The sequence below is a fragment of the Bos mutus genome, chromosome 10, assembly GCF_027580195.1.
Source record: "Bos mutus isolate GX-2022 chromosome 10, NWIPB_WYAK_1.1, whole genome shotgun sequence".
In the NCBI taxonomy this organism is placed as follows: Eukaryota; Metazoa; Chordata; class Mammalia; order Artiodactyla; family Bovidae; genus Bos; species Bos mutus.
This window is the reverse complement of record NC_091626.1, coordinates 60,593,606-60,617,392: the sequence shown is the minus strand read 5'-3', so window position 1 is coordinate 60,617,392 and position 23,787 is coordinate 60,593,606. Positions and strand designations below refer to the sequence as shown.

At 43.3% G+C, this 23,787-nt stretch overlaps 1 protein-coding gene across 12 annotated transcripts in view; it reads right to left on the bottom strand.

The window, feature by feature from the left end:
- TLN2 (talin 2) overlaps nucleotides 1–23,787 on the bottom strand; it is a 497,178-nt gene that overhangs the window by 353,705 nt on the left and 119,686 nt on the right. Inside the window, exon 1 of one of the 12 annotated variants that reach the window (XM_070378011.1) lies at nucleotides 1,665–1,742. The exons of the other annotated variants lie outside the window; for them this stretch is intronic. The gene's annotated coding sequence lies outside the window, so the exon portion shown is untranslated. Of the gene's footprint in view, nucleotides 1–1,664; nucleotides 1,743–23,787 lie in introns of those variants that run through there. 12 annotated transcript variants of the gene reach the window in all.

Sequence of the window (23,787 nt, the reverse complement as noted above, 5' to 3'; positions counted from 1 at the left end):
TCTCCACTGCCCTGCTGCCAGGTTAGCCCCCCAAAGCTGAGCTCTTCCTACCTGTGTCTGGATGCTCAACACGGGAAGGGAACTGAAGGGCATCTCACATCCACAGAGCACTTGCCTTTGTGGCTCTACATTTGCACTTGATTTTGATTCTGAGTAGCCTAAACAATGGGCTTCCCAGGTGGCGCTAGTGGTAAAGACCCCACCCGCCAATCCAGGAGACACTGAGAGACAGGGGTTCAGTCTCTGGGTCGGGAAGACCCCTGGGTCCTCCCTGGGTTGGGAGGAGGGCATGGCGACCCACTCCAGTATTCTTGCCTGGACAATCCCAGGGATGGTGGAGCCTGGCAGGCTACACCCCATGGGGTTGTAACGAGTCGGACACGACTGAAGCAACTTAGCAAGCACACACAGCCTAGCCTACATGATACTGACTTTAAAATTTATCGAAGACTACCCCTTGTCACTTTTCATAAATGTTCCACGTGTGCTTGAAAGTAAGTATGCTCCAGATATGGGAGCTGTGTTTTATACATGTCCACTGCCTTAAGCGTCTATATTCTTCACTGTTTTCATTGTTTGCCTGCATTTGATATATGAAATACTAGGAAATGGGTAAAATTTCCTAAAAATTGGGAGAATTTGGTTAAATTCTCCCCCTGTGCCAATGGACTTGTCAACTTTTCCCTTTGATATCTGGCCAATTTTACTCTCTTTACATATGTACACATAAACATGAAAAGCCATAAATAAGGGCAAACAAGTTTAGAATTATTATATATTCCAGATTTACAGTGTTGCAGATTTATATTAGTAGTTTGAAGCCAGCTTCAGCATCTGAACAGAACTGGGTACGACTCCCAACTCCATAACCTGCTCTAAGCCTCCACTTTCTCATCCATGAAAAGAAAACACAACCTCAAACCTCATAAGGTGCTTGAGAGGATTAAGTAAGAAAGAGTATATATTGAGTTGGGCAAAAAGTTTGCTTGAGTTTTTCCATAAGATGTTAAGGAAACTTCTGGCCAACCCAATACACTTAGCATAGGTGCCCCATTCTGAGGATGCTAGCTACTAACAAAACAGTCTATGACTACTTGCCTGATATCATGCTGCTATGCCACAGTATAGAAATGGAAGCCTTTGACCTCTTATTCATCAGAAAGCAGGATAGGGTGTCAGAGGCGGCAGATGTATTAAGTGTTTATTCCAGGGCTTCAGGGTTGGGGAAGTACAGGAGAACACTACCCCGTTCATATCTCACTGAGAATGTCAAGTCACATGGCAGCTGAACATGCCACCTGCCCCATCTGAACTGCAAGTGCCTGGTTTAGCTTAGTTCTCGTTGGGATTTATTTCGCCTTGTTGCTAGCTTGAGGGTTCTGTTGAAACAGCTGTACAATCGTGTACTTTATAAAATTCTAGTTCTGAGAAACACTTGGTAAATTCAAAGCAGGCAAGAATTAGTATCTAAGCTGTTGATTGCTTGTGAGTATTTATCCCAGCCCTGGGATCCTTGGAATTGCGTGTACGTGTATACTTGCAGTAGGGGGTGGAGGCTGTAAGGGGCCAGTATGTGAGAAAACAATTTCAGGGCAGACCATTCATTTCATTAGCAGCTTCCAAACCCTCAACAATATTCTCCCACCCCAGCAGGGTGAGCAAACCTCTGCCAGAGTCAAAGTTAACTGCACATCCGGGGGAGAAGATGCAGCTTTCTTCTCTGGCTTTTGAACTCTGAAATTGACACTTGGGACTCGTTCTGTCCTGAAATTGTCAGCTGTAGGAAAAAAAACAAGAAAAGCATGATAAGCCAGCCAGTAAATATGCCAAATGGAAGAACCATCTTAGAAAGCCTCAGCGGTTTTAGCAAGTCACAGATTTGCTTTAAAATAAAAAAAATAATTATAATAAAGCAAAATCACCACCAGTGCTGGAAAACAACTCCTTATGAAAGGTTTTTGCCTCCAGGTCCATTAAAAATGGGGAACTACAGAGAGCCCACAGGGCGTGCAGGAAGGCATTCAGTCCTGCTGCTGGGGCTGGCACAGATCAGCCCACACACAAGCTGGGCAGCACCCTGACAATCTGAGCAAACTGCATTCACAAGAACTTGATAAGCGGACAACACAGCCTAAAACAGCCTTACTCAGAAACCAAACCCTCAAAAGGTAGAAACCAACAAAGTGCACAGGGTGTCAAACCCAGGAACAACAAAAATTTAACAGGATTTACTAACAGAGTCTCCTTTATTTCTTGACATGTTCCCTTTAAAAGAGAGGAAGATAATGCAGCTACTTGGACGTGCTGCTTTCTTTTCTTTGAGAGTTGCACCACTATTTGTCAAACGGGTGTCACCAATGTCAACCACTCAATTCACACGCCCACAAGTGGTCCTGCTAATCCGATCCCAGGGCTCTCACATTCCACATCAGCCATTCTTTGCTTGCCTCAAAACCACTGCACAGACGTGAGAAACTCAGCCAGAGGGAAGGGATATAAGAGGGGGACATGATCTTCTGTGCAACAAAAAACTACATATGATCACCTTTCCCTTCAAGCTTTAGGCGTGCTCTTTAAGCACCTCTGACCCAGAATTCCAAGGATCAGACACACTTTCCCATCAATCTTTTAATACATGAGAGACAATAGTTCAAGGGAAAAGATGAGTGAGGTTTTCACTGGGGTATCCTCTCCCTCCTTCCATGCGAGCCACCAGGCAAGAGCTTCTAACTCAACCCTTTGCCTTGGCAAGGACTAAGTAGGGCGGAGAAGGCAATGGCACCCCATTCCAGTACTCTTGCCTAGAAAATCCCATGGTCAGAGGAGCCTGGTAGGCTGCAGTCCATGGGGTAGCGAAGAGTCGGACACGACTCAGTGACTTCACTTTCACTTTTCACTTTCATGCATTGGAGAAGGAAATGGCAACCCACTCCAGTGTTCTTGCCTGGAGAATCCCAGGGACGGGGGACCCTGGTGGGCTGCCGTCTATGGGGTCGCACAGAGTCGGACACGACTGAAGCGACTTAGCAGCAGCAGCACAGGGACTTCCCTGATGGCCCAGTGGTTAAGACTGCACTTCCAATGCAAGGGGCGTGGGTTTGATCCGTGGTTGGGGAACTAAGATCCCACATGCCTAGCAGTGTAGTCAAAAGTAATAATAATAATAATAAAAAAAAAAATAAACTAAAAGTCTTATTTTAAAAAAATTGAAAACGATATATACTAAAGTTAAAAGGTCTCTAGCAAAACAACCTAGGGCAAGTGAGCAGACAGCCATTACAGAGATGACTTTACACTTCATTCTGTCTCCCTCAGATTTTCAAAAAATCTTGCTGATTTTATTTTCCAGCTAACAAAGGTATAATGCTGGTAAAACAAATTCAAACCTCATTCCATCCCTGTTCCCCACCCTCCATCAAAATAATGTGAGTGTAGTTTGACAAACTTTATTCCACGTGTTTTTTCCATGCCAACGATGGCTACATTAACTGAACACTTGCTGCATTCCAGTTACAATTCAAACTCTCCACTGTGTACCATTTGGCTTTCATCTTCATAATTTCTCTATGAGGTGAGTATTTCTAACCCACTTTATGGACAAGAAGATCGACTCAGAATGGCAGGTTATTTGCCCAAGATCACATCCCCCAATCCTGCTAATGAGGTCAACTTCTAAAATCGCTACATACACACACTCTTTTTACCTGCATGCTGAACCTCTTAAATACACAATTTGTTGCTCCTTTTCCCACTTAACAACATACATGGTCATCTTTTCATGTACCTCTTTGGTCCCTACACTGTAGCTCCAACTTCTGTTTTAAAGAAAGAAGGCTTTGATTTATTGTTCTACTGCCAAAGGGACAGGGAAAGTGGGGGGAGGAAGGTAAGAAATAAAAGCTACTACTCACGATTCCATATTTTCCGTGCATTTAAGATGGAAACTGTGGAGGTTATCTGTTTAGCCACTTCAGGAAGCTTGTGAGCCTGTGTATGCGAATATATTTTTGCACGAGTAAACACTGCTTGGTTCTTGTATCTTCCACATTAAAGTCAAATTTCAGCATGTAGACAGGCACGTGCCATTTCTCTCCAGAATAAATACACATTCGGGAGGGACACAAACCTCTACAGTGACAAAGATTTCAGATCCCCAAAGAAAGATGGCATTTTATTTCTCAGTTCCTGGCTCGTTCCCCACCCCCCTTTTTTATAAGACACTAAAGACTCTTTTAAAGAGAAACTACAGGGATATTTTCTTAGAAATACAATTTCAATTTCACGAGCACATAACATACTCCCTTCTAGAGACTATGCTTTGTTGAGAATTGTGCAGCCAGTTTTATAGTCTTCAACCAAACGGAACTTGACTGCCACAAATTATACTCCTTCTACACCACTGACGAGACACACTTCCCTTTTTTTCATCCCTTTTGCCTCCTGGCCTGATTCTAGGGGCTGGCATATCCTGCATCAGCTTTTGGAAATAGGAGAATACTGGAGTCATCAGTTCCCAATTCTCCATTTTGCAAACAGACAGAATTTCCAAGGTTAAGCATATTTAATACGGTATTATCATCTCCTGCTAATGATTCCTACTGAAAAGGTACAGGAAGCAAATACCCTCAGTGTCTCATTTATGAGCCACTAGGGATGCAGTTTTAAGTAAGGATGTAAGCAGTAACAGAAAAAAAAAAAAAATGAGCCTTGCCCACACCAAGAATTCCTTGACTTGGTTCCTATCAATACTTGGGAGATATTTACCAACTAAGTGAGAAATACTTTACCCTCACCCAGGGATGCTGGGTTAGCACATCCCCAACTGTTTGGGTGATGTTTATCTTTCATACAAAAAAGCACAGTCAGGAGAGAAGCGTTTTATCTGGCTTAAAATCCCCAGCTCTGTGGTCAATACTGTGGGCTCTGGAAGCTTCAGACCAAGTTCACCCAGTTCTACCACTTATAGCTCTATGACCTTGGCCAAGACACATAACCATTTTGTATAATATGGGGACAATAGTAACTACCTCAGAATTGTTGAAATAAGTTAATACTTCTTTTTTAAATTTTTATTTATTTTTCATTGGAGGATAATTGCTTCACAATGTTGTGTTAGTTTCTGCCATTCATCAATATGAATCAGCCACAGGTATACATATGTCCCCTCTCTCTTTGACCTCCCTCCCACTGCCCAGCCCTGTAGGTTGTCACAGAGCCCTGGGTTGAGCTCCCTGTGTCACACAGCAAATTCCCACTGGCTGTCTATTTTACATATGGTAATTGGCTGTCTATTTTACATATGGTAATATATATGCTACAGTGCTGCTCTCTCCATTCATCCCACCCTCCTTCCCCTGTTGTGTTCACAAGTCTGTCTGTTCTCTGTGTTTGCGTTTCTATTGCTGCCTTGCAAATAGGTTCATCAGTACCATTTTTTTAAACTCCATATATATGTGTTAATTTATGATATTTGTGTTTCTCTTTCTGACTTACTTCACTCTGTATAACAGGCTCTAGATTCATCCACTTCACTGAAAGCAAAAGTCGCTCAGTCGTGTCCAACTCTTTGTGACCCCATGGACTATACAGTCCATGGAATTCTCCAGGCCACAATACTGGAGTGAGTAGCCTTTCTCTTCTCTAAGGGATCTTCCCAACTCAGGGATCGAACCCAGGTCTCCCACATTGCAGGCAGATTCTTTACTAGCTGAGCCACACTGGAACTGACTCAAATCCATTCCTTTTTATGGCTGAGTAATATTCCATTATATATGTACTACAGCTTATCCATTCATTTGTAAGTTAATACTTCTAACCACACTTAGATCTCTGTGTGGGACATGTAAGTGCTCAATAAATCTTTAATATTATTATCTATTCTTTCAACATTATATTTCCATCCTATACTCAAAATGCCACACTAATAGTAGCTCTGTACTGAGTACCATACTTTTCCATGCATTATCCCACTCTAAGGTTAAGCTTATTTAATAAGCCATCATCATCAATTCTGGAGAAGGAAATGGCAACCCACTCCAGTGTTCTTGCCTGGAGAATCCCATGGACAGAGAAGCCTGGTGGGCTACAGTCCATGGGGTCGCAAAGAGTCAGACACAACTGAGCAACTGTCACTTCACATCAATTTATATTGTCCTCAAAACTAATGCCAGCTGAGGCAGATAGTAACTCAATTTTCTATTGAAGCATCTGAGATTCAGATATGTTTAAACTCTTACCTAACATCCTACATTAGTGACCTGAAATCTGAACTTGAGTTTGTCTTCAGAAGCTACACTCTGCCTACCTCCCCAAGCCCTGGGCTCCTTTCTGCCCCAGGCACAAGTCAGCACAAAGGAGTGTTACGAGTCAACGTCTACCGAGTCCTCACCAAGTGCTGGGCCCAGAGTTAGTGCTTTATACACACTCCCACTCCAGACAGTAACCTTGTGGATGGGTAAAACCACCACTCCCAGTTTTCAGATGAGAAAATTGAGGTTTAAACAGTTGAAGTACTATGTGCAGGGGTAAAAAATTTACTAGGAAAGCTAGAACATGGGCTGTAGAGTCTCACATAATTATTTTATTAACAAAAACAAAGAGGAAAGGAGGAAATGTTCCAACAGGCCCAATAAACCTCTGTACCAGCAAATCAGTATGTTTTGAGGAAGAGTTAACACATTTGTTTCAAGATGGGCAATGTGGTAAGACACACAGCTCCTAATTCTCTTAGAACAACATGAACAGCATATGTGACTATTTTTTTATTAATTAGATGTAAGCAGAGTTCTCAAACAGCCTGTATGGCAGAGTAATTTGTGCTAAAAAAAAACAAACAACAACAACAAATACTGGAGCAATGAACAACTAATCAGATTCATTACACAGCGATAACCACCTCCTTTTTCTCCAGGGCCCTTAGGAGAAAGTGGGCTGCTGCTGCTGCTAAGTCGCTTCAGTCGTGTCCGACTCTGTGCGACCCCAGAGACGGCAACCCACCAGGCTACCCCATCCCTGGGATTCTCCAAGCAAGAACACTGGAGTGGCTTGCCATTTCCTTCTCCAATGCATGAAAGTGAAGGTACTCAGTCGTGTCCAACTACTAGCGACCCCATGGACTACAGCCCACCAGGCTCCTCCATGGGATTTTCCAGGCAAGAGTACTGGAGTGGGGTGCCATAGGCTTCATAATCGAAACCCCTAACAAATTGAAAAAAAAACAAAAAAAAACAGGCACAACTGTGCTTGGGGTATCTTTGCTTCTGTAACAATGTAACTCAGTCATTTTTCCAAAGAAAACATGAAACCTCACATTTTATCCCAAGGAGAACAAATACCTTAAACTTCTCTGTGATTGTTAACAGCAGTTTGGGGTATGAAGAAAAGGAAGAGGACAAACAAAGAGGAGTGAGCCCACAGAGCAGTAAAGCAGGACAGACAGACAAGGAGAGGAAAGGTGGACACTGGAGGTGCTACAGAGGAGGAGGAGGGGTCAGAATTCCAAAGATTCCAAGTTAGTAACACAGCCTCGCACTGTCTTTGGGGAAGGAGACACCCCCACCCCTCACTGATATCTCCTTAGCTCACTCGCCCATATTCATTGATCTTCAACATTCAATAAAACGGTGCCCGGGAGGGAACTGCTCACGTGGGGAAGGACAGGGAGTGGGTTCCACCATCTTCCCATCTCCAGCATCACAGCTAGAGCAGTACCATCACCTGATGGTCCAAAGCAGCAGTCCCTGAACTTTTTGGCACCATGGACCAGAGGACAATTTTTCCATGGACTGGGGGGTGGCGGGAGGGTAGTTTGGGGATGATTCAAGTGCATTACATCTATTATTATATCAGTTCCACATCAAATCATCAGGCATTAGATCCTGGAGGTTGGGGACCCCTGGTCCAAAGGAAACCCACATTTGCCTCCTCTCTGTTCAATCTGTGCCTTGGCAAGAAGTCTCAGGCCCAAGTTTGCCAAAATAGTATTCTGCCTCTTTATCATACAATTGCTCACTTCACCTCTTACCTGAAATTGCCAGCAAACTGTTCAAACATACCTTTCCACTATCCCAATGATGTGAGGCACAGATACTAAGACAGATTTCATAGCATAAAGCAAATAAGTAGTGATGAGATTGATCACCTGCCTACCAAAGATTCCAACCGGCTTAACGCCAGGCAGGCAGAGACTGACAGTACCAAAGGCAGAAGGACACGGGGCCTTCAATCATGGGGAAATGAAACAGAGGGCAGAGGGGGAACTCTCCAGGTCGGAGCAGCTGTCTAAAAGCAAGCATGCTTCCCAAGTTGAAATCAAAGGACTTGAGTTAATTACAGGTCACTGACAACTCCACACAGTGAGCGGATTCCCTCAGCTGACAGAGAAATTTTGTCTTACTTGTAGTCAAAAGAAATCTCAAGTGAAATTTAAAATTCTTCAAGCGGAGGAGCACAACTAACTAGATGTCAGCATAATGTGATTAGGACCAAAATAAACCTACAACCCACATAAAAACACTAAGCATTTAAAGCGAGGCGGGCACAATGCTGTGTGTCACTTGCCAAGAAGAGAGAACAGAAAATCACATATTATTCTGGCCCTTGTTTTTTTTTTTTTTTTTTAAAAAGCTTTCGTTGCCCAAAACCAATAATAAATTCTGAGTACATCAAGTCCTCTTTCAATACTGCCTTAGCCTCAGCCAATAAATATTACTAGTTTAAGAGAAGCTGCAACCTGAACCGCAGAAAAAGACATGAGTTCTATTTGGACATGCCACTTTCTCTACACCCACATCTCTATCTATAAAAGGAGCTGGTTGGATTGGCTCACCCTTCAGGTGTGGGTGTATCCTCCAGCGTCTTGAGTTTGGGGATTTGTTGTGATTTCAGTTTTGTCACAGCCATGTCCTGTTGGAGTTGCCCATCTTGTTGGATGAGGACTCTACTGGCATGGGACTCAGTCGGGCACCGTACAAAAGTGATATGTCACTAGCACGGCTGGTATGGGCGTGATAAACACACACAAAGGGAAGGCAAAGAGTGCCTACCAAAGGGACGCCAAGTATGTTCTGCTGGATTTATTTATACTTTAGGATCTCACCACTGCCAAAAGAATTCACAGGAGTCTGATATGAAAACACAAACAATCATGTATACAGGGCAAGTGAAGTGAAGATAAAATAAACCAGAACCCACAGGGAGTTCTCTCCTCCACCACGATCACTGAGTCACTGGTAAGCAAGTCCACACAAATCAGGTCAAAGATAACTTCTACGTAAGTAACAATCCTGCAAACCTTCGAAGCATCCTTTTCTTAGGTGAGAATGCTCATCAGAAAGTTTCCTAAACTCCACAAATAATAGGACCCTGCACAAGTTATATCTCAAAGAAAAGGGGAAAGAAGGCTTAAAGTCCGTGTACAGGTGCACCAGACACAAGGCCATGGTCACTGGCTCCTGGGCACAGGCGAAGTCTGCAAACAATCCATTAATAGGAAAATGGATACATTGTAGTATATACACACAAGGATTTAATACACAGGAATAAAAAGGAACAAACCTGTGAAGCAAACCATCACACACACAATGGTGAGGAAACAGGAGCAACAGCTAACTGACACAATAAATTTCCTTTTTTCGGGGGTCAGAATCGTATTAGGAGAGAGTGACCAGCCACCTACCACACAGATTTAAATAGGAGATCACAAAAATCCGAGAAGTAAACACAGCATTCAAATGGGCCTTAGAGCTCCTCTAACTCAGCTCCATCATTTGGGGAAACAGAGATGGAGTTCAAAGGCACACAAGTCCTTACATTCCAGGTCTAAACCGTTGTATCAGACCTGCTCCACTCCTAAAAGGTTTGCAAGGTACATTTCTGCTCTCCTTGTGGATATGAGGTACATAACAAGACACATCTTCCTTTAGTAAAAGTTTTCACTTCCCCAAGTTGTTAATCCCACACCCCAAGATGATTAAACTCTTCTCATTAGCTATGCCCATTATTTAGTGACAATACCTGTTAAGACTCACTTAAGGGCAGCTGAAAGATTAAACTGAGCTTACAACTCTCCAAGTCTTTAACCCTTCAATTATCATCATAACCTGCCACAAAATTAACTTCCATGTTTTGAAATAATACACCAAACTGACATACAATTTCTGTTTTCTTCCCTCTGTCAAATGTCTGTGCCCACGAACTGTGAAATTTTCTTCAAAGGTTCTTGAAGGTCAGCTTATGTTTACATGCTAATGACTATTCTGAATTAATTACAACTCTTCATTAAACAACCTCATCTGCCTAATACAAGCTAGGAAAGACCTCTGAAAGAAAAAAAGCCACATTAAAACTCTGTTCCAAAAATATCATACACAGTTCTAAAGGAAGACCACTGGGGTGTTCTCTTGAAGGGATCACATTTGACCTTTTTAACAGAATTATATTTTACTGACTCGTTGGAGGAAGTTTTAGGGTTATTTTTTTCAACATACTACCAACATAATGAAAGCAAGCAAACCTCATTCATAGTCTGTTCAAAACTTTTGCTCTCAAGTAATAAAAAGAGGACCTCTGGGAAATTAATTACCAAAAAGAATTGAGAAAGAATTGAAGATGTGTTCATATTAAGCTGGTAGCCTTCAAGGGATTTGTGGCAGGAGGGGAAGGGGCAAGTCATAGTGTGTGCTGTGCACATAATTTAAGCAAGAAAGTAGAAAGACAGGCCCTCCAAATTACAGCAAAGATAACACTGAGGTTTCTGCCTGCTCCCTAACAGGGAACTGTCATTCTCTCTTGCTTCAATAAGGGGGGCTGGGGGAGAAGAGATTAACATGTAAGAGATCTGGAACATTCTCTGTCTCTAGTAAAGACAGAATTCAGGGCTTCCCTCATGATCCAGTGGTTAAGAATTCACCTTGCAATGCAAGAGACATGGTTCAATCTCTGATCCAGGAAGGCTCCATATGTTGCAGGGCAACTAAGCCTGTGTGCCACAACTACTGAGCCTGTGCTCCAGAGTTGCAGCTACTGAACCCACGTGCAGCAGCTACTGAAGCCCACACTCTCTAGAATGTGTGCTCCACACGAGAAGCCACCATAATGAGAAGCCCCCACGCACCACAACTGGAGAAAGCCCAAGCACAGCAACGAAGACCCAACATAGCCAAAAATAAACGTACAAAAAAAATATTTTTAAAAAGACAGAAATTGGTGTGATAAAGCCTGACTCACAGCTCCCACACATCAGGCTACAAATTTTTATGCCAATTTGATCTGTAGCTGCAAAATGTCCTGCAGGCCCTGAGGGGGCCTGTAATTCAGTCAGTATTTACCAGGCACCAAATTCATGCACAGCTGCTTCAAGACCCTGTTTGGACTGAGGACTGGGCAAGGAATTTGAATTGACCACATGCTTCTCATGTACAGGACACTCTTCAAGGCCCCTTACCTGGCTGTCCCATCTCAGCGTCCATTCTCACAGTCATCCTACAGAGAAGAGTGATGGGCCATTTCCAGGGGCAGCTGGAGGTTAAATGACTTGCCCAAGGGCACATAGCTCAGGGACAGAAGCAGGAGGGGAACCCAGGTCTACACGGCTGTCACATGTACTCCCTCCACTGCCCACACAGACCCCAGGCTACAGGACAGCCGCCCCCCTCCCCTGCAAAGATGAAGGAAACTCAACATTTGCAATAGAGCAAGGAACTTAAGACACAGTAAAAGGACATGAACCTTGAGGTGAGATGACATGTCACAGGGGCTTGGGGAGGAAGACCCCACCTCACAGGCAGGTAGTAAGTGGACCAGAAAAAGTGCAAAGGAGGAATCACTGCTGCTGGGCTTTAGGGAATGAGGTGGACACCATGCCTAGTGACAGGTGGACAAGTACAGCAAGCAAAAGAAAAACATGGCTAAAGTACACAGGCCTGCAGGGTAGATACTTTACACAGGAGGTGGTGTGGGGAGATGAGGCACTGACAGGAGGAAGACAAAGGCCACCCTTGTGAGGAGGGCTCAGATGACCAACTGGGTTTATATGTCATCCACTGGAGAAAGTGGAGTCAGAGGGCATATTAGCCCATTCGGGGTGCTATAGCAAGGACGTATGTATATGGATGGCTGAGTCCCTTTGTTGTTCACCTGAAACTATCACAATATTGTTAACTGGCTATATTCCAATATAAAATGAAAAGTTAAAAAAAAAAACACTGCAGACTGAGTCGCATAAATAAGGTATTTGTTTTTCACATTTTGGAGACTGGAGGATCAAGGCGTGAGCAGATTCAGCATCTAATGAGGTTCAGAGATGGCCATCTTCTTGCTTGTGTCCTCACATAGTGGGAGGGCAAGGGAGCCGAGAGGGATCTCTTTTAGTTGGTGTTAGAGGTAAAGAATCCAACTGCCAGTGCAGGAGACATAGGAGTTATGGGTTCAATCCCTGGGTTGGGAAGATCCTCTAGAGAAGGGAATGGCAACCCGTGCCAGTATTCTTGCCTGGAAAATTCCATGGACAGAGGAGCCTTGGCTATAGTCCACAGGATCGCAGAAAGTCAGACATTAGTGAGAATGCAGCACCTACAATCTCATTCATGAGGATTCTACCGTCATGACCTAATCACCTTCCAAAGTCCCACCTCCCAACACTGTCACATTAGGGGTTAGGATTTCATCGTATCAATCTTGGGAGAACACAAACATTCAATCCATAACAGAGGGTCTTGAAATGGAGGCTGGAAGAGAATGATTTGGGAAAGATTGAGTATTCACTTTTGCAGGCTAGATGAATGGGGGACAGATACTGTTACAAACTCAAGCAGGAAAGAACAGTATCCTAGGTTTGTAAATGTCCAGAGTACCCTTTCCCAAACATCCTTACCCAAACCAGCAGTGCAGTACAGAAGATTTTTGAAGGATGGTTTCTCCTTCCAAGAAACAAAGATACTATGGATAAATAATACATAAACAAATAGCTCCCAATTTTTTATTCACCTTAATGTAAGGAGAACCCAAGAATTATCAAGAATTGGTTCAATGTCTATTCAGTTAATAAAATCACCGAATTTAAAAAGTCTATTAAGAGAAAATATAAAATCTGAAAGGGAGAATTTTGCCTTTGAACAATTATCATCTATATTTCTGAAGTACATCAATAAACATCTTGATAGAGAAGACAGAGTGTTGGTTTAGTTATGAAAGATGTATATAGCAATCTATGTTTCTGTGACACTTCTGGGTCTTTTTAGAAAGAGTTACTGTGATATTTAGGTTTATCAATGTTATCAAGAATAAAGAAAAGCTTAGAAGTAGAAAACAAAAAAGGTTTTCTGACCCAGAGACATTTCTGAATTAATAGGCCCAGAAATGAGCCACTCAAAGAGAAGAGATAGAGAAAACTCAGCCAGAGGGCCCTAGAAATGATGCTCTTTCCATGAAATGGAGGCATGTCACCATTAAAAGATGAAAATTTTACTTTGCTATGACAGACCCAAACCATGCAGAGACATCAAGGGGCTGGAAGACTATGTGACATGGCAAACTGTGAAAAATTCATCCAGCTGTATTAATGTCAGATTCACCAGCCTTTAGTTCTAACTCGTGAGCAGAGCCTGGTCATCAGTGAAGGGTATTCCTGTGACCACTGACCAGGACTAGACACTGAAACCAGGGCACCAGGAGGAGGCCTTTAACTCACAGCCTTTTACAGAGAAGGGTAAAACCAATCGGGTTGCTACTGGCTCCTCGGTAAGACATCCAAAAAAGACCATATGAAGGCAAATTAAAGATCTATTTTTATTTGAACTAAAGACAAGAAATCTAGAAAAACGGGGCTGTTCATTCAACCCTGGCTCAAAAGAACAGCTGGAATACATCCTGAGTTAGAAGTTTTAGTCTCTAGAAATTCCACAATGGTCAATTAATGAAACTTGAATTGAATATTAAGAATTAGGAGTGAGGACTTCCCTGGTGGTCCAGTGGTTAAGAATCTGCCTGCCAATGCAGGGGACACGAGTTTGATACCTGGTCCAGGAAGATCCCACGTGCCGCAGAGCAACAAAGCCCACGCACCACAACTACAGAGCCCATGCGCACGGGAACCCGCACTCCACAAGAGAGCCACCCCAAGGACAGGCCCACGCACTACAGCTAGGGAGCTTCTAGCTGGGTTGCCCCAACTTGCTACAACCAGAGAAAACCCTTGCACAGCCATAAACAAACAAGTAAATGAAAGAATTAGGGGTGAAATTTTTGAGTATTCATCTCTAGAAACTCAAGGAGCATGGCTACATCCTCCCACAAGGCATCCTTCTTTTGGGGGTAAAAAGGCCTCTACTTCCCACGTGTACCCCCAGAGGTGCACTGCAGGCAGGGGAGCTACAGGACAAATGTGCCATCTCTTACAGGCCAGTCAATCCTCCTCTAGGATTTGGGAAGAAAAATACCATTTCTATGTTAAAAGAGATAAGATGTGCTATGAGATGGAATACAAAATTGAAGTATTCATAAGAAAAAAAAAAAGGGGGGGGGACCATTTAAATAAATTTTCACAAGCCTCTAGTGGGCAGTTTGAAGCCAGGCCCAACCTTTCAGGGGGTGGGTGCTGAATTTTTCATGTAGAAGCAGAGAGTACTTCCTATAATCTCATCAGCCTTTCTTTAACTTAGAAAGATGCCTGAACACGAAAAACAGGCTGAGTGACCCCTCAGATGCCTGTATGTTTTACTATTTTGATATGTCACAGGTGCCAAGTTCTCCTAGTTGCTGCCTAATCATCCTTAGTGAATCACCCCTCAGAAACAGCTGGAAGCAGCACAACCAGGAGGATCCACGGCTTGTGGTCACTCCTAAGCGAGGACAAAAGACGGACTTGCTTCAGGCCTAGCACTCAGCAATCAGGAGTCAGCCCACTGGCATTGCAGGCACTTGTTATCAAAGTGCTTGGGAATAGGTGGCGCTAGTGGTAAAGAACTTACCTTCCAATGCAGGTTCCAGCCCTGGGTCGGGAAGACACCCTGGAGGAGGGCATGGCAACCCACTCCAGTATTCCTATCTGGAGAATCCCAAGGACAGAGGAACTGGAAGGCTAGAGTCCATTGGGTCACAAAGAGTTACACACAACTGAAGCAACTGAGCACAAAGACCTATGGCCAAGGCCAAGGGACAACCTGTACGTCTTAACTTTTACACTCCATTCCAAATGCGACTTACCTTTTCGGAACTTGGGAAGGGCAAGTGGTATGACTTTATAGCATGCATTTGGATTCTCTAGAGGCTGTCCTTTCACATCCATAACCACACACTTTGTCATTAATTCTCAGAGTTGTTTCAAGGGCCTGGAGGCACCCAGTGGGGAGAGGCAGGGCGATGCTTGGTGCTCCGGCCCATCACAGTCTACCCTCAGCTGCAAATCACCAACCGCACTACTACCCTCAGGTGGGCAAAACATCACCATGGGCAGATCAGCAGGTGAAAAGAAACAGAGGCTCCAAACGGGGCCTGGGGCTACAATAACCAAAACTTACAAATTAAATGATGTGCTAATTTCCAGGCCCAGCTCAAAGAAGTAGTCTTATTATGTGTCAGACAAGATCCGTGTATTTTGCATGTATCATCACCACACACCTATGTCAATAATATCTCATTACCTGAATTATCCCAACGCCTCTGTCCATGGAATTCTCCAGGCAAGAATACTGGAGTGGGTAGCTGTTCCCTTCTCCAGAGGATCTTCCCAACCCAGGGCTTGAACCCGGGTCTTCTGCATTGCAGGCAGATTCTTTACCATCTGAACCACCAGGGAAGCCCAATCTCAACTCTAGCCTAAGATAAGAGCCAACATAGTCCCCATTTTACAGCTTAAGAAAAGAACTTCAGCAAGATGAAATGTTTGCCCAAAGCCACTAAGCAACATCCATGTCTGACTGCCCCTGAAGCCAGTGCCCCTACCCTCTGGGTCACTACCTCACAGGGCCAACGCTTCTGCACCCACAGCCCTGAGTCCTTGAGAAGACAGCATGTTCTGGTGGATCCCCAGTGCTGACTGATGGGCTGACAAGACATGTCATGATCTGGGACACTGAATGTGGGCCATTTGGGGCCCTGGAACCACAACTTCCCAGCTCACTTTGGAAAGTGCTTAACAAAACCACCAGGGACAACATCAAAAAGAATGGGAAAATACAGTCTGTTGGTAGGATTCCAACCTGAAAACTTCTCCTATGTGTTAAGAACATTCTGCTTCATGTGGCTTATAAAAATAAGAGCTTTAAATACAGAATTAATTTCAAACTAACATCCCTATCCAAACCCCAGCCTTAATGTTTCCTCTTCTTATTGGGAAACAACAGGATGTGGACACTGAATCAAAGCCATTGGATTCTCTCTTGCTCTCAAGGGAGCCCAAGTATAAGAAAGTGGCTGAGTAAAGGGAGTTCCAGGCAGGGAGGTGGAAGGTGGGCAGGGGTCAAGGCAGGCTGGTTGGTGGTCCTGCTGGGAAGGGAGGCATGTGAAAGGCCAAGAATTGACAAGCCCCCCCTAAACCCCTTTCCTCCCTGGCTCTGTGGGATGAGTGAGATGCTAGCAGGGTGGGGCTCAGAGAGCCAGATGGAGCCAGTCCTAGAGTTTATGCGTTCCAGGCAAAACATGCCAAGGATCCAAGTGCGGATGGACACTCCACACCCGGCTGCTGAGTCAGAAGTGGAATCCCAATGCCAAAACATTCTTTGAAATCTAGATCCTATCAGAAAATCCCTTGGAATTTTGCTCAGACAGGTTTGAAGTGTCAACTGGTATATCTGTATTTTATTATGATTATCACAAGCTAGAAATTCATAAGATAACAGAAATAGAAGGTCATCAATGGAATAACATGTACCAAACGCTATTATCCATAACTGGCTAAAACAAACAGGCTTTACTATTGAACTGAGGCTTTAACACACAAGAGTCATTCTTCCAAAAAGGTAAACCCTTACTGAAAAAAAAAAAAAAAGTCTATTTATATTAAATAGCTACTCTAAGATCCTGACCCACTCAAAACCACCCCTGTCAGCATGACCAGTATATGCAGACATGATGCACAGGATGATGGCTAAAATCACAGACCCTAGAACCAGACCCCTTGGTTCAAATGCTGGCTCTGTCACTAAGTATCAGTTCAATTCAGCTGCTCAGTCGTGTCCGATCCTTTGCGACCCCATGAACCGCAGCACACCAGGCTTCCCTGTCCCTACCAACTCCTGGAGCTTGCTCAAACTCATGCCCATCAAGTCGGTGATGCAATTCAACCATCTTATCCTCTGTCATCCCCTTCTCCTCCTGCCTTCAATCTTTCCCAGCATCAGGGTCTCTTCCAGTGAGTCAATACCTCACTTCAGGTGGCCAAAGTACTAGAGCTTCAGCTTCAGCATTACTCCTTCCAAAGAATATTTAGGACTGATTTCCACTAAGTATGACAGGATCCTAAGCAAGTTACTTAACTAATCTGTAGCTTAGTTTCTTTATCTGTAAAATGAAGATAAGAACAGGACTTTCACCCTAGGGTTGTTAAAAAGGCTAAATAAATACTGGTATTAGAACCTGGTTTATGGTAAATCCATCCATAAGTGTTTACTTGTCATAGTTATTCAGTTCAGTCGCTCAGTCCTGTGTGACTCTTTGCGACCCTGTGAATCGAAGCACGCCAGGCCTCCCTGTTCATCACCAACTCCCAGAGTTTACCCAAACTCATGTCCATTGAGTCAGTGATGCCATTCAGCCATCTCATCCTCTGTCGTCCCCTTCTCCTCCTGCCCCCAATCCCTCCCAGCATCAGGGTCTTTTCCTATGAATCAACTCTTCGCATGAGGTGGCCAAAGTATTGGAGTTTCAGCTTTAGCATCAGTGCTTCCAATGAACACCCAGGACTGATTTCCTTTAGGATGGACTGCTTGGATCTCCTTGCAGTCCAAGGGACTCTCAAGAGTCTTCTCCAACACCACAGTTCAAAAGTATCAATTCTTCAGTGCTCAGCTTTCTTCACAGTCCAACTCTCACATCCATACATAACCACTGGAAAAACCATAGCCTTGACTAGATGGACCTTTGTTGGCAAAGTCATGTCTCTGCTTTTGAATATGCTATCTAGGTTGGTCATAATTTTCCTTCCAAGGAGTAAGCGTCTTTTAATTTCATGGCTGCAGTCACCATCTGCAGCGATTTTGGAGCCCCCCAAAATAGTCTGACACTGTTTCCACTGTTTCCCCATCTATATGCCATGAAGTGATGGGACCGGATGCCATGATCGTAGTTTTCTGAATGTTGAGCTTTAAGCCAACTTTTTCACTCTCCTCTTTCACTTTCATTATTATTAGAGAAATGCAAATCAAAATTACAATGAGGTATAAAACTCATACTGGCCAGACTGGCCATCAAAAGGTCTACAAACAATAAATGTTGTAGACAGTGTGAAGAAAATAGAACTCTCCTACACTGTTGTGTGTGTGCTAAGTCACTTCAGTCATGTCCAACACTGCGACCCTATGGACTGTGGCCCTCCATGCTTGTCTGTCCATGGAATTCTCTAGGCAAGAATACTGGAGTGGGTTGCCATGCCCTCCTCCAGGGAATCTTCCCAACCCAGGGATAGAACCCTTGTCTTATGTCTCCTGCATTGGCAAGTGGATTCTTTACCACTAGCACCATCTGGATAGCCCCCTACAATGTTGGTGGGAATGCAAATTGGTACAGCCACTATGGAGAACAGTATGGAGGTTCCTTAAAAAAGTAAAATTAGAAATATTGTATGATTCAGTAATCTCACTCCTGGGCATATATCTGGAAGACCAAAACTCTAATTCTTTTATTCAAAAAAAGATACATTCATCTCAATATTCATAGCAGCATTATTTACCATAACCAAACATAGAAGCAACCGAATGTGCATCAACAGAGGAATGATTATAGAAGATACGGTGTGTATACACAATGGAATATTGTGCAGTCATAAAAAAGAATGAAACGGTGCCATTACAGCAACATGGATGAACCTAGAAACTACCATACATACAGAGAAAGACAAATATTATATGGTATCACTTAAATGATGCCAATGAATTTATAAAACAGACTCACAGACATAGAAAACAAACTTATGGTTACCAAAGAGGTAAACAGGGGAGTGGATAAATTAGCAGTTTCGGATTAACAGATATCCACTACTACATATAAAATAAACAACAAGGAACCACTGTATAGCACAGGGAACTATATTCAATATGCTGTAATAACCCATAATGGAAAATAACCTGAGAAAGAATAATATATATGTGTGTGTATAACTCAATCACTTCGCTGTACACTTGAAATACAACAGTAATACAACAGTGTGAATCAGCTATACTTCAGGAAAGAAAAAAAGTGTCACTCTCACCATCACATGTATGTGAAGCAGCACTAAAGTAAATGGTGGTTAGAAGTAATAGATAGGACTTCTCAGGTGGTACAGAGGGTAAGAATCTGCCTGCCAATGCAGGGGACACAGCTTCGATCCCTGGTCTGGGAAGATTCCACACGCCTCAGAGCAGCTAGGCTCGTACACCAAAACTACTGAGCCCGCCTGCTGCAACTACTGAAGCCTGAGAGCCTAGAGCCTGCGCTCTGCAGCTGGAGAAGCCACTGCAATGAGAAGTCCTTGCACTGCAATCAAGAGTACCCACCACTCCCCAGAACTAGGAAAAGCCCAAACGCAGCAATGAAGTCAGCACCCAGCACAGCCAAAAACAAATAATTTTTAAAAGAATAGTCTATTCACAGAAGGAAGGGAAAATAATGGCTATATACAGATCTTTAATAGGCTAAAACTACCACAGAAAATAATCTATTGTAAAAAGGAAAACATAAGCCTAGACATTTTAAACTAAAAAAGTTTATGCTCAAAGCTTGAACCCTTATATTCAAGGGAAATTTAAGAAAGTGAACTAAGTTATAAAATTTTTACTTTTTATCACTTGTTCAAAGTTAAAATGTATTAAAAAATAACTTATTTCCCTACTTCATAAGTTAAGTGTTAAGTTAAGAAGCTAGTTCAACTAGCTCAGTTGTGTCTGAAACTTTGCAACTCCATGGACTGTAGCCTGCCAGGCTCCTCTGTCCACAGAATTCTCCAGGTAAGAATATTGGAGTGAATTGCCATTCCCTTCTCAAGGGGATCTACCCAACTCAGGGATCAAATCTGGGTCTCCTACATTGCAGGCAGATTCTTTACCATCTGAGCCACCAGGGAAGACCTACTTCTCTAAATTTCTTTTCAATGCAATACCAATTTGGCCACTTTTATTTCAAATTGCCCACATCTTAAAAATTTTTTTTCTTCAATGCTTAAAAATTTACTACAGTGGTTAAAAATTCATCTAGAAGAAAACACTACATTTTAAAATTTACCACCATAATTAAATGGTACTTTTATTCTTCTCTATCAAATGTACCAATTAAGGCTTACTCAGAGAGCCACTGTGAAGAATTTACATGGAATCTTACTTATTCTCTAATGAGAAGTACAAAAAAAGAGAAAGAAAAGAAAAAAAAAAAGAAATCCAAAATTTACAACCGAAAGAAAGAGAAAGCAAGGCTTGAAATTTCACTAAGGATAGCAAGTAAACATTCTGCATGTCAAAAATCAAGTTCTATAAAGATTATTTCATATAAAATTATGAATCTGGTTTTCAGGTACAAATGATATGATATGGGAAACACCTCATCTATCTTCCTTACAAGACAAAAGGGCAAAACAGTCCCAAAAACAGCTTGTTAAAGACATCTGTGCTTCTCCTGCCGGGTGCTGCCTACATCCTTGGGAAGACAACTCAATTGCTTACTAGGCATGCCACATTTTATTATGCCTCAATTCCACACTTCCTCTGATCCACCGTGTTAGCATTTAATTACCACCCAATTAATTCATAGCAGTAACTCAAGCTCATGGGCATTTCTGCTTTAGTCACAGCAATCAAACCAACCACCCAAAGCCCACCCTGCACTTCCCACCCACCTGTGCTCTGTCTCCCAGCCATTTCTCTGGGCTATGACTGCAAAAGTCTACAGAACATCAAATCTTCTCCAGCCTTAGCCACAGCTGCCCAGAGGAGAACCTGTCTTGGGTTTCCAGTGCAAATATCCCTACTGGATGGGGACTTGGTATTAGGAGGAGGACAACTCAAGCATCCAATGGGGTTTCAACTAAATGAGTGGTTACCAAACTAGAGGAGTGGTATCCCTCAGCAGAAAATCCCCACTCCTCCCTAAGCTATGCTGATTGATAACTTTCCCTTCAATGTCCTCCCCCTTGAGAAAACAACCTCAAGCCATCATTTCATTAAAACCAGCCATTTTAAAACCTAAAAAGTAGAACGGATATCATCTTTCAATAAAAGGTGATGCTTTGAATACATTTATCTTAATAGAAAGTATCTTTATATTTTTTCTCCTGTTGACTTTTTTTTAATCATTTATTTAATTTGGCTGCACTGGGTCTCAGTTGCTGCATGTGGAATCTAGCTCCCTGTCCAGGGATTGAACCCAGGCCCCCTGCATTGGGAGTGCAAAGTCTTAGCCACTGGACCACCAGGGAAGTCCCTCCTGTTGACTTTTAGAATGATTCATGGATCAGTTCTTTGGGATACACCAGCTTAAATGGTTTTAAGGTCCCTGCTGCTGCTGCTGCTGCTAAGTCGCTTCAGTCGTGTCCGACTCTGTGCGACCCCATAGACAGCAGCCCACCAGGCTCCCCCGTCCCTGGGATTCTCCAGGCACGAACACTGGAGTGGGGTGCCATTTCCTTCTCCAATGCGTGAAAGTGAAAAGTGAAAGTGAAGTCGCTCAGTCATGTCCGACTCTTAGCGACCCCATGGACTGCAGCCCACCAGGCTCCCTTGTCCCTGGGATTCCCCAGGCAAGAGTACTGGAGTCGGTGCCATTGCCTTCTCCATCAAGGTCCCTACTGACCCTTAAGTTACTTAAGCACAGCCCAGCAAGTGTTTTTAAATTAAAGAAAAATTAAGATGTTTGATTATTTGTCAACAATAAATTAAAAAAAAACAGAATTATTGGGTCATATGGTAGTTCTATTCCTAGTTTTTTAAGGAATCTCCATATGTGGCAACCTAGAGGGGTGGGATGGGGTGGGAGATGGGAAGGAGGTTCAAGAGGGTAGAGATATATGTATACCTGTGGCTGATTCATATCGTTGTATGGCAGAAACCAGCACAACATTGTAAAGCAATTATCCTCCAATAAAAAATTAAAAAAAATAATCTGTGGATCATTTCACATATGCTCATCAACAAACAGATATACAAGCCCAAAACAAGAACAACAGGGAGCACTGTAGGATTAAAATGAAGCTTTCTGCTTTCCTGGTATAATTCCTAGGAAGATTAATATCCTGTCTAAATGCCATTCTACTCATACGTGATTCCAAAAAGATGTTTTTCTGGCTCTACAACAGAAGCAAAATCAGCTGTTTTAACTTGGGGCCCCAGAGTGTAACTCTCCAGTTGCACAGCTATTTATAACTACAGAGAAATGCTTGCTTCTGCCACATCAAAGTATGCAAGACCCCAGGGAAAGGTCACAACACATTGTTACTTGTTTCAAACGCACTGCCAGTTTAAGATTCCCTCAACCTTTGGGTGCACTTTCCTATTAAGAAAGCTCCAGAAACAAACTAAAGGGTTTCCTGGCAGGAGGGCTCTCACCTTACCTACATTCAGCAGATTTCCTAAGAATTCAAAAAGCTCGCCTGAAGAGCTGGATTCCACTTGGCTGTTTGTAGGATGATCTGAGTGATGCTCCCATGCAGATATGAACTTGCTCAATAAATATTTGCAGAACATTCCCTGCTTAGAAGCACCCCAGAGACTCTCCTCAGTCTTCTCCTCCCACCACACCCAAAAAAGGTCCACTTTTCCGGACGGTAGCCTGGGCTCTTCCACAAAGTGCCACGATCCGATGTGCTGTAACAAATGCCACGCTCTCAGACCGAGCAAGGCACACAAATGATTTCAGAGAACAGAGAGGTCGCTTCCTCTTAGAGAGATGGTGGTTGGCTGGATTTGAGCTGAACGCTTCAGGAAATTAACCAGGGAGAACGTATGTCAGGAAGCCTTTAACCGGGAACTAGAATGCCAGCTCCACTAGGGCCCGATCTTAGGGGTCTTGCTCAAAACGGTGTTCCCCACATCTTAGAACAATGCCAAAAAGTAAAGCTCTCTAAATATTTAAGAAAAATAAAGGAAAGAACGGTTCTAGGTCTATCACTGACTTAGCTATCATGTCATTCGCTTCACAGCATTCAACGACCTTGGATTAACCTAAGAACCAAGTCCAGGATGCCTAAAGGGGCAAATTTCTCCCCTCCACACTGAAGGGGAGAGGCAGACAAGACTCCACACTGTACATCAGAGACTGGCAAATGGGGTGCATGGAGAACTTCTTTCACCCTTCCTCACATCAGTCATGAATTCTTTAATTTCTACTGATGTCACAAAGCAGTCCTGAACCCAGCATGCAGAAGGGACCGAGTTGAAATTTTATTTAACATCTAATACTCGTGCCTACAAGAAGACAGAGCCAACACTGTGGTTGGGAGAAGTCCAGGAAATGCACCAGCCTGGGGCCACCAGAGAAATCACAGCGCTGAGTGAGGGGTCACCCACCAGCTGTGCTCCCCACCCCCAGACCCCAATTAGAGGGCAGGTGGGCCCCAGTGGGCAGAACCCCAGGACAGAACTGCCGGAAGAACACTAGCTAAAAAGGAGG